Source organism: Perognathus longimembris, chromosome 28 (assembly GCF_023159225.1).
Source record: "Perognathus longimembris pacificus isolate PPM17 chromosome 28, ASM2315922v1, whole genome shotgun sequence".
NCBI classification, from domain to species: Eukaryota; Metazoa; Chordata; class Mammalia; order Rodentia; family Heteromyidae; genus Perognathus; species Perognathus longimembris.
Window position 1 is genome coordinate 75,317,254 of NC_063188.1, and position 9,764 is coordinate 75,327,017.

Here is a 9,764-nt window from a genome sequence, read left to right on the forward strand (position 1 = left end):
AGGTAGCCTTTGGCAAAATCGTTCAAGGACAGAACCCAAGTCCTGAGTTCAAGCCCCAGTATCCAGTACACACACACACACACACACACACACACACACACACACACACACACACATACACACACACACACAGATTCAACCTGCTTAAAATGTGCCTCTGGTGTGTTCCCTCACATGAATCTTCAGCAAACAGCAAGTCTAGGAATAAACCTTCTAATTCAATGAGAACAATTTAAAAGTTAGCAAAATGAGCAGGGTGGTGGTGGGTCATACCTATAGTCCTAGCTATTCAGGAGGCTAAAGTCTGAAGACTGAGATTTGAAACCAACCCAGGAAGGAATGCCCATGAGACTCCAATGAATCTCCAAGTAATAACAAATCAAAACAAAAAAATCTGAAGCAGAGCTGTGGCTCACATAGTAGAGTGCTAGCCTTGAGCAGAAGGAGGCTGAAGGACAGTGCCCAGGTCCTGAGTTCAAGCACAGGCCCTGTAAAATAAAAAAAGTTAGCAAAACCAAAAATGGATTTTAAACCAACATTTCCATTCCTAGAAATGTATATACTCACGTATATGCAAAATAATCGACATAGAGGGACTGTCCGTGCATGGTTTGTAAAAACAAAAGTTAGCAGCTGTCCAAATGTCAACACCAATGTTTTGCTTCCCAAATGCACAATATATTTTTATTGAACAACAAACTCCTGGGTAGAGAAAAGGGACATATCAAATATTTACTTTTGATAAGGTAGTACATCCACACAGTGTAATTTTTAAAAGCTATGAACAGACACACACTTGTCCTCCTCAACTTGAATTCCCACAAACCATCACCCATCCCTTCCCTATGACCAGTAAATTTGAGTTACTAGCTTCCTGTGTCTTTCTCCAGAAATAGTTTATGCCCATGCAATCAATGATTACATAAAATGAAGCAGTCGATCATAACAGATATTCAATCTCAAAGGCAGATGGCATCAATATAATTTTCGTGACAGTGGCAAAGAAAATGATGCTCAGATCAGCTGGGACCACCTAACACGAACCTAAAAAATTCATTGACACTGGAAGACATTTCTAATTTAGGAACAGTGGTATCTATACAAAACATTATATTAAAGCTCAGCAACTTCTTTCCCTAGCCTAAAATGTGATTTTTATTTCACATACTCACATCCATGCACACGGACACACATTTTTATAAGGGATAAACCATGAATCTGCAGAAAGTCTGAGTCACTCTCTACAAAGGACGCAGTACTGCTGGTGGCACATAATTTCCAAGGTGAGAGAAAAATCAAGACTCATGGTCTGAATGGCCTCAGCCAAGAGCCACAAAACAGGATTGTGCTGCTAACCAAGGGAGAAGTCCTGCTAGAAAATCACTGTAGTTGTTATTCTCATGTCAACATGTTTATTCAAGCGGGGCATCCCTAACAGAAGTCCACAATGGAAGATGTGCAGAACCTGGAGTTGGACAGGGTTTACATTTATAAAACACCTGGGAGAGTGAGACCAGTGACCCTGTATGTTCCCTCCAGACTTTCCTTTTATCCCCCAAGAAAAAGAGCCACGTGCTCATCCTCTTTTTAATGCACTCTGATGGTCAGACATGGCCTCATCAGTGCCTTTCATGCAGGGCTGACTGGTTGTTCTTGGGGTTCTTACAGGGAGGATGCCCAAAGCACCTGGAAACACCAACTTGACCTTCCTACAGCCCTGGAGAGCACAACTCAGTGGGATGTGGGCTGGAATCCCATGGGTGGATTTGGACTTCTGCTTCCTGGAACTCATATGGCCACCGGATGGACCACACGTGGACAACTGAAGGTGAGGAAGGCAAGACATAGAAGGAAAGGGATGAGGATGAACCGCAGGATGGAACAAATGGACTAGAATTCACTGGGAGGAAAGAAAGATAATGAAGACAAGTATAGTTGAATAATGTCGTGGGGGGCAGAGTAGGATGAGTAGAGGAAGTGAGAGGAATAGTCAGGGAACTGAGGTGCTGGGGAGCAGTAGTAGCACGTGCCCCAGATCAGCCTAGACTCCCAGCTACCACATTAGTTATGCTACTTGTGGTACAGCATTAGCTAAAATTTGAAACATATAATGAAGATCCATCTTCAACATTTTCCCTAGATTCTTCAAGGTGACTCAGAATTCCTAAAAATCAGCTCCACGAATTTAGCTTGTAACCACTAAGGTCTGCATTTGAGCTTCCATATCTTAAATAATTATTTCACCGTATTGTTTGGCTTACTTAGGTAACATTGCCCAAGTATGAACTGTGATCCTCCTCAGCTATTTTCTGAGTCTGTTAATCTGAGAAAATCCCTTGAAACCATGACAGCCTCTTACATGCTACCATTGAAATTGCTAGCCTAGAACTCCCAGAACAGAAAGAATCATAGATGAAATACTCAATGCATAGGCTTATAAAATCACCTTAAAATCACAAAGTATTTCTTTAAAAAAAGGAATAGAAGGAAATTATAATATGCTAAGAAGAGCACTAAAACAAGGTTAAGGGCCACATTTTGCAAAGCCAGCATTGCACAGTGTTTATTCTGCCTCTGCCGCTGTAATGTCCTTTGCATCAACCTCACTAACTGACGACCAACAGGCTTCATCTGATTGAACGTGTACAGAGCCCATGACTTACCCTGCTTCCTTCCACTGTCCCTCACCATTAGCCTCCTGAAGTGAGATGGATTTGGTTCTGTAAACAAATACGGAAATACTACATATCCTCAATTAGTGGCTAATTCAGATAAAATGTAGTTCCAGAGGTAAGATACCTTGATTTCATCTTCCTGTCCCTTTCTAAGTAATACACCTTGGTTCCCTTATCTACATAATCTCTTCTATTTTTCAGCATGTCTTACTACCAAGTGATTTGTTAAATATACCTCCATTTTGTGAGTTTGGCCAGTTTCAAATCTACTTGCTTGTCATCTGTATATCACAGAGCCTAATTTTTGTTCATATCTCCTAAGGTCCTGTTTTTCTTACTATGTTTAAACTGTCATATGCATTTGTCATGTCCGTCAGAGGACATGACAAAGACAACAGAGAAAATTGGGGTTCATGTTTTGTTTTTCTTTAAGATTAACATAATCAATACCCATACATGTTAAAAGCCCTGGAGAAAATAGGAATAGAATGATCATTCTTTACAACAGTGTCATACACAACAGATCAACTGCTAATATCATATTAAATGTGGAAAAACTAAAAGCATTTCCTCTAAAATCAGGACAAGACAAGGATGCTCACTCTCCTTGCTTCTATTCAATATAGTGCTGGAATCCCTAGCCATAACAATAAAGCAAGAAAAGAACATTAAAGGGATTCAAATTGGAAAAGAAGAAATCAAACTATCCCTATTCGCAGATGACATGATCTTATTATCCCTGAAGGACCCAAAAACTCAGCCCTCAAATTCTTAGAACTCATAAGCCATTTTGGCAAATTAGCAGGTTACAAAATCAATCCACAAAAATCAGCAGCCTTCCTGTATACCAGCAATATACAAGCACAAAAGGAAATTATGGAAACAATACCATTTGCAATAGCTAAAAGAAGAATAAAATACCTAGGGATCAACCTAACCAAATATGTGAATGACCTATTTAAAAAGAACTATAAAAATCTAAAAAGAGAACTCAAAGTGGACATTAGGAGATGGAAAGACCTCCCACGCTCATGGGTAGGCAGAATCAATATAGTGAAAATGACCATATTGCCCAAAATGTTATACAAATTCAATGCAATCCTCATCAAGATCCCAGCTACATTCTTCACTGAAATAGAGAAAACAACCCATAAATTCATATGGAGCAACAAAAGACCTAGAATAGCCAAAGCAATTCTAGGCAAAAGAAGCATCACAGGAGGTATCACAATACCAGACTTCAAGCTTTACTATAGAGCCATCATAGCAAAAACAGCCTGGTACTGGCATAAAAACGGACCTGAAGATCAATGGAATAGGATAGAAGAACCGAAAATAAATCTGCATACTTACAGTCAGCTGATATTTGACAAAGGAGCCAAAGACGCAAAAACATAACCTCTTCAACCACTGGTGCTGGGAAAACTGGGCAGCCACATGCAGAAAACTCATAGTGGACCCTTGCCTACCACCATGCACCAAGATCAACTCAAAATGGATTATAGATCTCAACATCAGACCTGAAACCCTGAAACTAGTGAGTAGGAGGAACAGAGTAGGAGGAACACTAGAACTTATAGACATAGGCAGGAAGTTCCTAAATACAGTCCCCAGGGGCACAACAGATAGGGGAGACTCTCGACAAATGGGACTACTACAAAATAAAAAATTTCTGCACAGCTAAAGACATAGCCACTAAACTAGAAAGACGGCCAACCATATGGGAAAAGATTTTCACCAGCAAAGCAACAGACAAAGGTCTAATATCCGTCATCTATAGAGAACTCAAGAAACTAACCGCCTCCAAACCTAATAAACCAATTATTAAATGGGCAAGGGAGCTAAAGAGAGACTTCATAGGAGAAGAAATAAAAATGGCAAAGAAACATATGAAGAAATGTTCAACATCCCTGGCAGTAAAGTAAATTCAAATAAAAACAACCCTGAGATACCACCTCACCCCAGTTAGAATGGCCTATACTCTAAACTCAAGCAACAACAAATGCTGGAGGGGATGCGGAGAAAGAGGAACCCTTCTACACTGCTGGTGGGAGTGTAACTAGTACAACCACTCCGGAGAACAGTATAAAGGTTCCTCAAAAAGCTCAGCATAGACATACCCTATGACCCAGCCATACCACTCCTAGGCATCTATCCTGAATAACAGGATCCAGGATACCACAAAGACACCTGCACATCCATGTTTATTGCTGCACAATTTACAATAGCCAAAATATGGAAACAACCCAGATGCCCCACTACAGATGAATGGATCCAAAAAATGTGGTACCTGTACACAATGGAATTCTACACAGCGATTAGAAATGATAAAATAATGGCATTCGCAGGGAAATCGTCAGATCTTGAACAAATAATGTTGAGCGAGACAAGCCTAGAACACAGAACAAAGGCGCATGGTCTCCCTGATATGTGGATTTTGTGCGGAGGGGGGGGGGGGGCATGGAGAACAGTAGAGATCCTGTCAGTAAAATAACACACTTTTTCTCAAATGGTATTTCCACATGTTTTGGACAGCAAGTTTACTACATCATGTCTCTAAAACCAATTATTAAATAAACACAAAAAATGTCTAGGATAGACCTATCAGAGGATCACAATAGCTCAACAGCCATGTACATATGATTATATAAGAAGAGGCTAAGCAAATTGACCTCCAAAAGATGGAAAACAGAAATATTTATTGTTGTCCTTATGTTTAATGTACTAGGTGAATTTCCTATGGCATGCCCCCTGTGGTATGCGATGTTGGTACACTCGATATTGGATATGTTTATCTGAACTAGGGAAGGGAATGAAAAATGAGGGACGGTGTAACAAATTTGACAAGAAATGTACTAACTTATTATGTAACTGTACCTCCTCTGTAGATCACCTTGACAATAAAATTATGAAAAGATTAATATGAGCAGAGAACTCTATAATAACTGAAAGAAAATAAGCAAGATTTTCAAATGTCCTTGAAATGTCTTCACTAGACTATAATCATTTGGAGGATAAGGAAATTGGGAAAATACTTTATGCCAATGACTTTGTTGATACAAAAATGAAAGCAACTGTAATGACGTACTGGCAAACCAGGAATAGAAGAAAACTCCCTTGATAAAAAGTGTTTCTTAAAAAAAAACCCATAGGGAAGACATGTCCTGATATTGGGAATGAGAAAAGGATGGATGCATGCTGGGACTGTATCTATTCAACATCATACTGAAAGTGTGATAAAGCAAGAAAAAAAGGAAGTGTGACTGGGAATGAATAATGGGAGCATTCATTTTCCAAAGATGACATGCACATAGAAAAGTTGATAAATTATTCGAATACTGGAATATATCAAGGTTGCTTAATACGTCAACCTTAAAAATTCCTTTTCTTTATAGCAGTAATAACCAGAGCAAATAAAGATACCATAACTCAGTGAGAGGGAAGCAGAGAGAAACACATGTTGAGGGCAATGGATGGAGAACTTCGAAGGAGTTGAAATCTGGGTGGCGTGGCTTCTGACTGTGAAACACTAGGGGAAAACATCTTGAGCCTTTCTCAAAGATGCAGAAGGCCTTTAAGAAACAAGGACATATTTATTAAGTGTGAATGCCTAACAAGTGGACAGAGAGTGAAAAGACCAGGGATGAATTTCTGAGAAGAAACCAGACAGTGTCTAACTTAGGCAAAGGTTGAGAGGTGTGCAGATCTGCACACATGTCCTGTGCCTGCATATATTGGAACCATCAGAGGTTGAAATTTTTACTTTAAGAAAGATAGCATGAAAAGGGCTCAAAATCCCACTCACTGGCTGGGAACCTCCTTTCAGCTACGACCCCAACTTTCTAGTATTCACCTGCCTCTTGAACTTAATTTTTCCCTTCCACCCAAGGCTCTTCTTTCTGAAATGTGAAGCTCATGACTGATTGGAGAATGTGAGAAGAATGATTCAAGATTTGAGGATACTTGCTTATGCTTGGGAGCCTCAAATGTCTAGAGAAAAGGGCTATTCAATAAAGTGGTCCATTTGCATGATGGCCAAACCTGCCCATGCTATTGGGGAGGAGATAAAACTTTCTTGAAGAACAGGAAGGGGGAGACAGACAGAGGAAAGGAAGAAGGAAAGAGGCCGTTGGAAGGATGTAAGAAAGGGGGGTGGGTAGGAGGGAAAGAAATAAGATATTAAACAGAGAACTTCTTCTCTGGGTCCCTCAACACTGCCAAGAGTGAGAAAGCAAGAAGCTCCCATGTGCCTTTTACCCAGACCCAGGGCTGGCCACTGTGGGTGGAGCCATCATGCATTGTCTCAGCAAATAGGAGTAAGGAGAGATGACACAGTAGTTTCCATCAGACCCACATTGCCAGGGCAAATGACTAAAGCACAGGTAAAGGCGCCAGAGAATTAGAAGACTAAGGTGGCCATGCATGCTGGCACACATCTGTATCCCAGCACTCAGGAGTCAGGAGGATTGCAAGTTCTGAATGGCCTAGTCTACAAAGGCCAACCCCATCTGAGAAAACAAAGCACAAAGGTTGTCAGAGAAGTAGAACAAGGCTGATTATGGCATGTGTTACCCAGAAGAGTCATGGCTTTCCTCAGTGCTTCCCTTAGATGACAAAAGGGCTTTGAGCTATGTGTGAGGATCTGCATCAAGTTTTCCAGGTCCTTCTGCAGTACTCGACACTAGCTGGGGCCAGTGTCACCCATACATATATCACTGAGACAGGTTCTAGTCCCACCAGAAGTCTTCCCTTCCTACATTGCATTGAATTGCTTTCATGGGATCTCATGAGATTACACTGACACAGTAGTGCTAACACAGTTGTGTAGTCTGATGCTCACATAACACAAAGGATGTGTTTGGCCTTATTATAAGAGTCCACCACAAAATGCTGGGCTTGAGCTATGTGTATGGGTGTGGGTTCAAACTCTTCTGCCAGGATTCTTAGTGTTGCTTCTGTTTTCACTATTCAAGAACTGCAGAAAGTCTTTGTGAATGTGCAAAACCATAGAAAGCACAAATGGAAAAAATAAATACATTATGCAAAGATGAACCTAAGAAAGTGTATGTGTCTATATCAGCTACACTGGAACTTCATTAAATTTCAGTCTACTGTGCCTGTAAACACTAAATGGAAAGTCCCAGATATAAACAATTGTTAAGTTTCAAATCAATTGTTGCCATTCTTTTGTTGCTGTTGTTGTTGTTGATTATGGGGCTTGAACTTAGGACCTGGGCACTGTTCCTGAGCTCTATTGCTGAAGGCTAGCACTCTACTACTTGGAGGCATAGCTCCACTTCCAATTGTTGAGTGGTGAATTGGAGATAAGGAGTCTGAAGGGGACTTTTCTGCCCGGGCTGGCGAAACCATGATCATCAGATCTCAGCCTCCTGAGTAGCTAGGATTACAGGTGTGAGCCACTAGTGCCTGGCTGACATTGTTGCCCCACTGAGCGGCATAACTCTCTCATTAAGTCTCATATTATCTTCCCCTTATCAAGCATATCCACTCAGTACCTGCTACCTGCCCATCAGTCACTTAATAACTGTCTCAATTATAAGATCGACTCTCACAGTACTGCAATGCTTGTGTGAGGTAATCCTTAATGGATACCCTTAATTTACTGACTAATGGCTTCAAAACACAGGGGCATTGAGGCTGGGAATTCAGACATGCCAACATAAAATAAAAAAGTGCTTCCTTTATGTGAAATGGTTAAGAACTATTCTTTGAAAAATAAACTGTAATTTTAAATGGCTAAGAAACTCCTGCCACTTTTGCTGTTGTACCTCAAAATACAGAAGCCATGGTACATTAATTTATAAGTATGTATTTAAGATGGAGAGGTGTTAAATCACAAGTTTCATTGCTTCCTGGGTTTTAAACATCCATTGAGGTCTTGAAATTCATCCTCAGCTGACAAAAGGGGCACTAACGTCTCACAGACTGGGTGCTTAAACAACAAACATGTACAACAGGCAGTTCTGGAGACTAGAAAAGCTGAGGTCGGTGCACCAGCAGGTCTGAGATCTGGGGAAGGCTTGTTACCCATCTGAGCATGGCATCTTGTTGTGACTGTACCTAAGACAGAAAACCAAGCCCAGCATCTTTATCTTTTAACAAAGACACTCATCCAATTATGGGGCTCCACACTCAGGACCTTATGGAAGCTCAATCACTGCATAAAAGCCCCACACTCAAGTACCATCCAATTGGAGGATACAGGCTTTAATATACCAGTACTGTGAGGGAACAGAAGAAGATGGACCACACAAACATACTCTGCAAAGTATCCAAATATTTTTCTCTATGACTTTCACAGAAAACATTCATTATTTTGAAAAACAATTTAAAAAGAAAATAAAAATCAGAAAATTCAGATGTTACCAAAATAATGTGAAGTAGCTGTAAACTATGATGGCAAAAACCTTAAGAAAAAAAGAGGATATTTTACATTAATAAAAGCATGCATCTAAAGGTATGACAGAAATGCAGGATCATGCATTTAAGAACACAGATTTACTTTATAAGTGGCTAAAAATAAAAGTATGACATGAGGAATCTTGGATGAGAATTTCTAGAAGTGAACGCTCATCTCTTAAAAGAGCTAGAAGAAATGTAACGACTCAAAAAATAACATAATTCCTAACGGTGCCAGATTCTATGTGGATATAGATGTAAAAACACATTGAAACCCAATGCCAAATCCACAGAAAGTACACTTACAAATAGTGATAGCTCAATGGAAGAACACAAAAATGTTTTTAAAAATCAGAAATATTGGGCTGGGAATGTGGCCTAGTGGTAGAGTGCTTGCCTTGTATACATGTAGCCCTAGGTTCCATTCCTCAGCACCCCATATATAGAAAAAGCCAGAGGTGGTGCTATGGCTCAAGTGGTAGAGTGCTAGCCTTGAGCAAAAAAGAAGCTAGGGATAGTGCTCAGGCCCTGAGTTCAAGGCCCAGGACTGCCAAAAAACAAAACAAAACAAAAGAAAAATCAGAAATAGTTTGTTTAGACACAAGACAATTTTAAAGTGGAAAAAAATCTGTCACACTGAATTAATCTTGTGTCAGAGGGAAAATAATA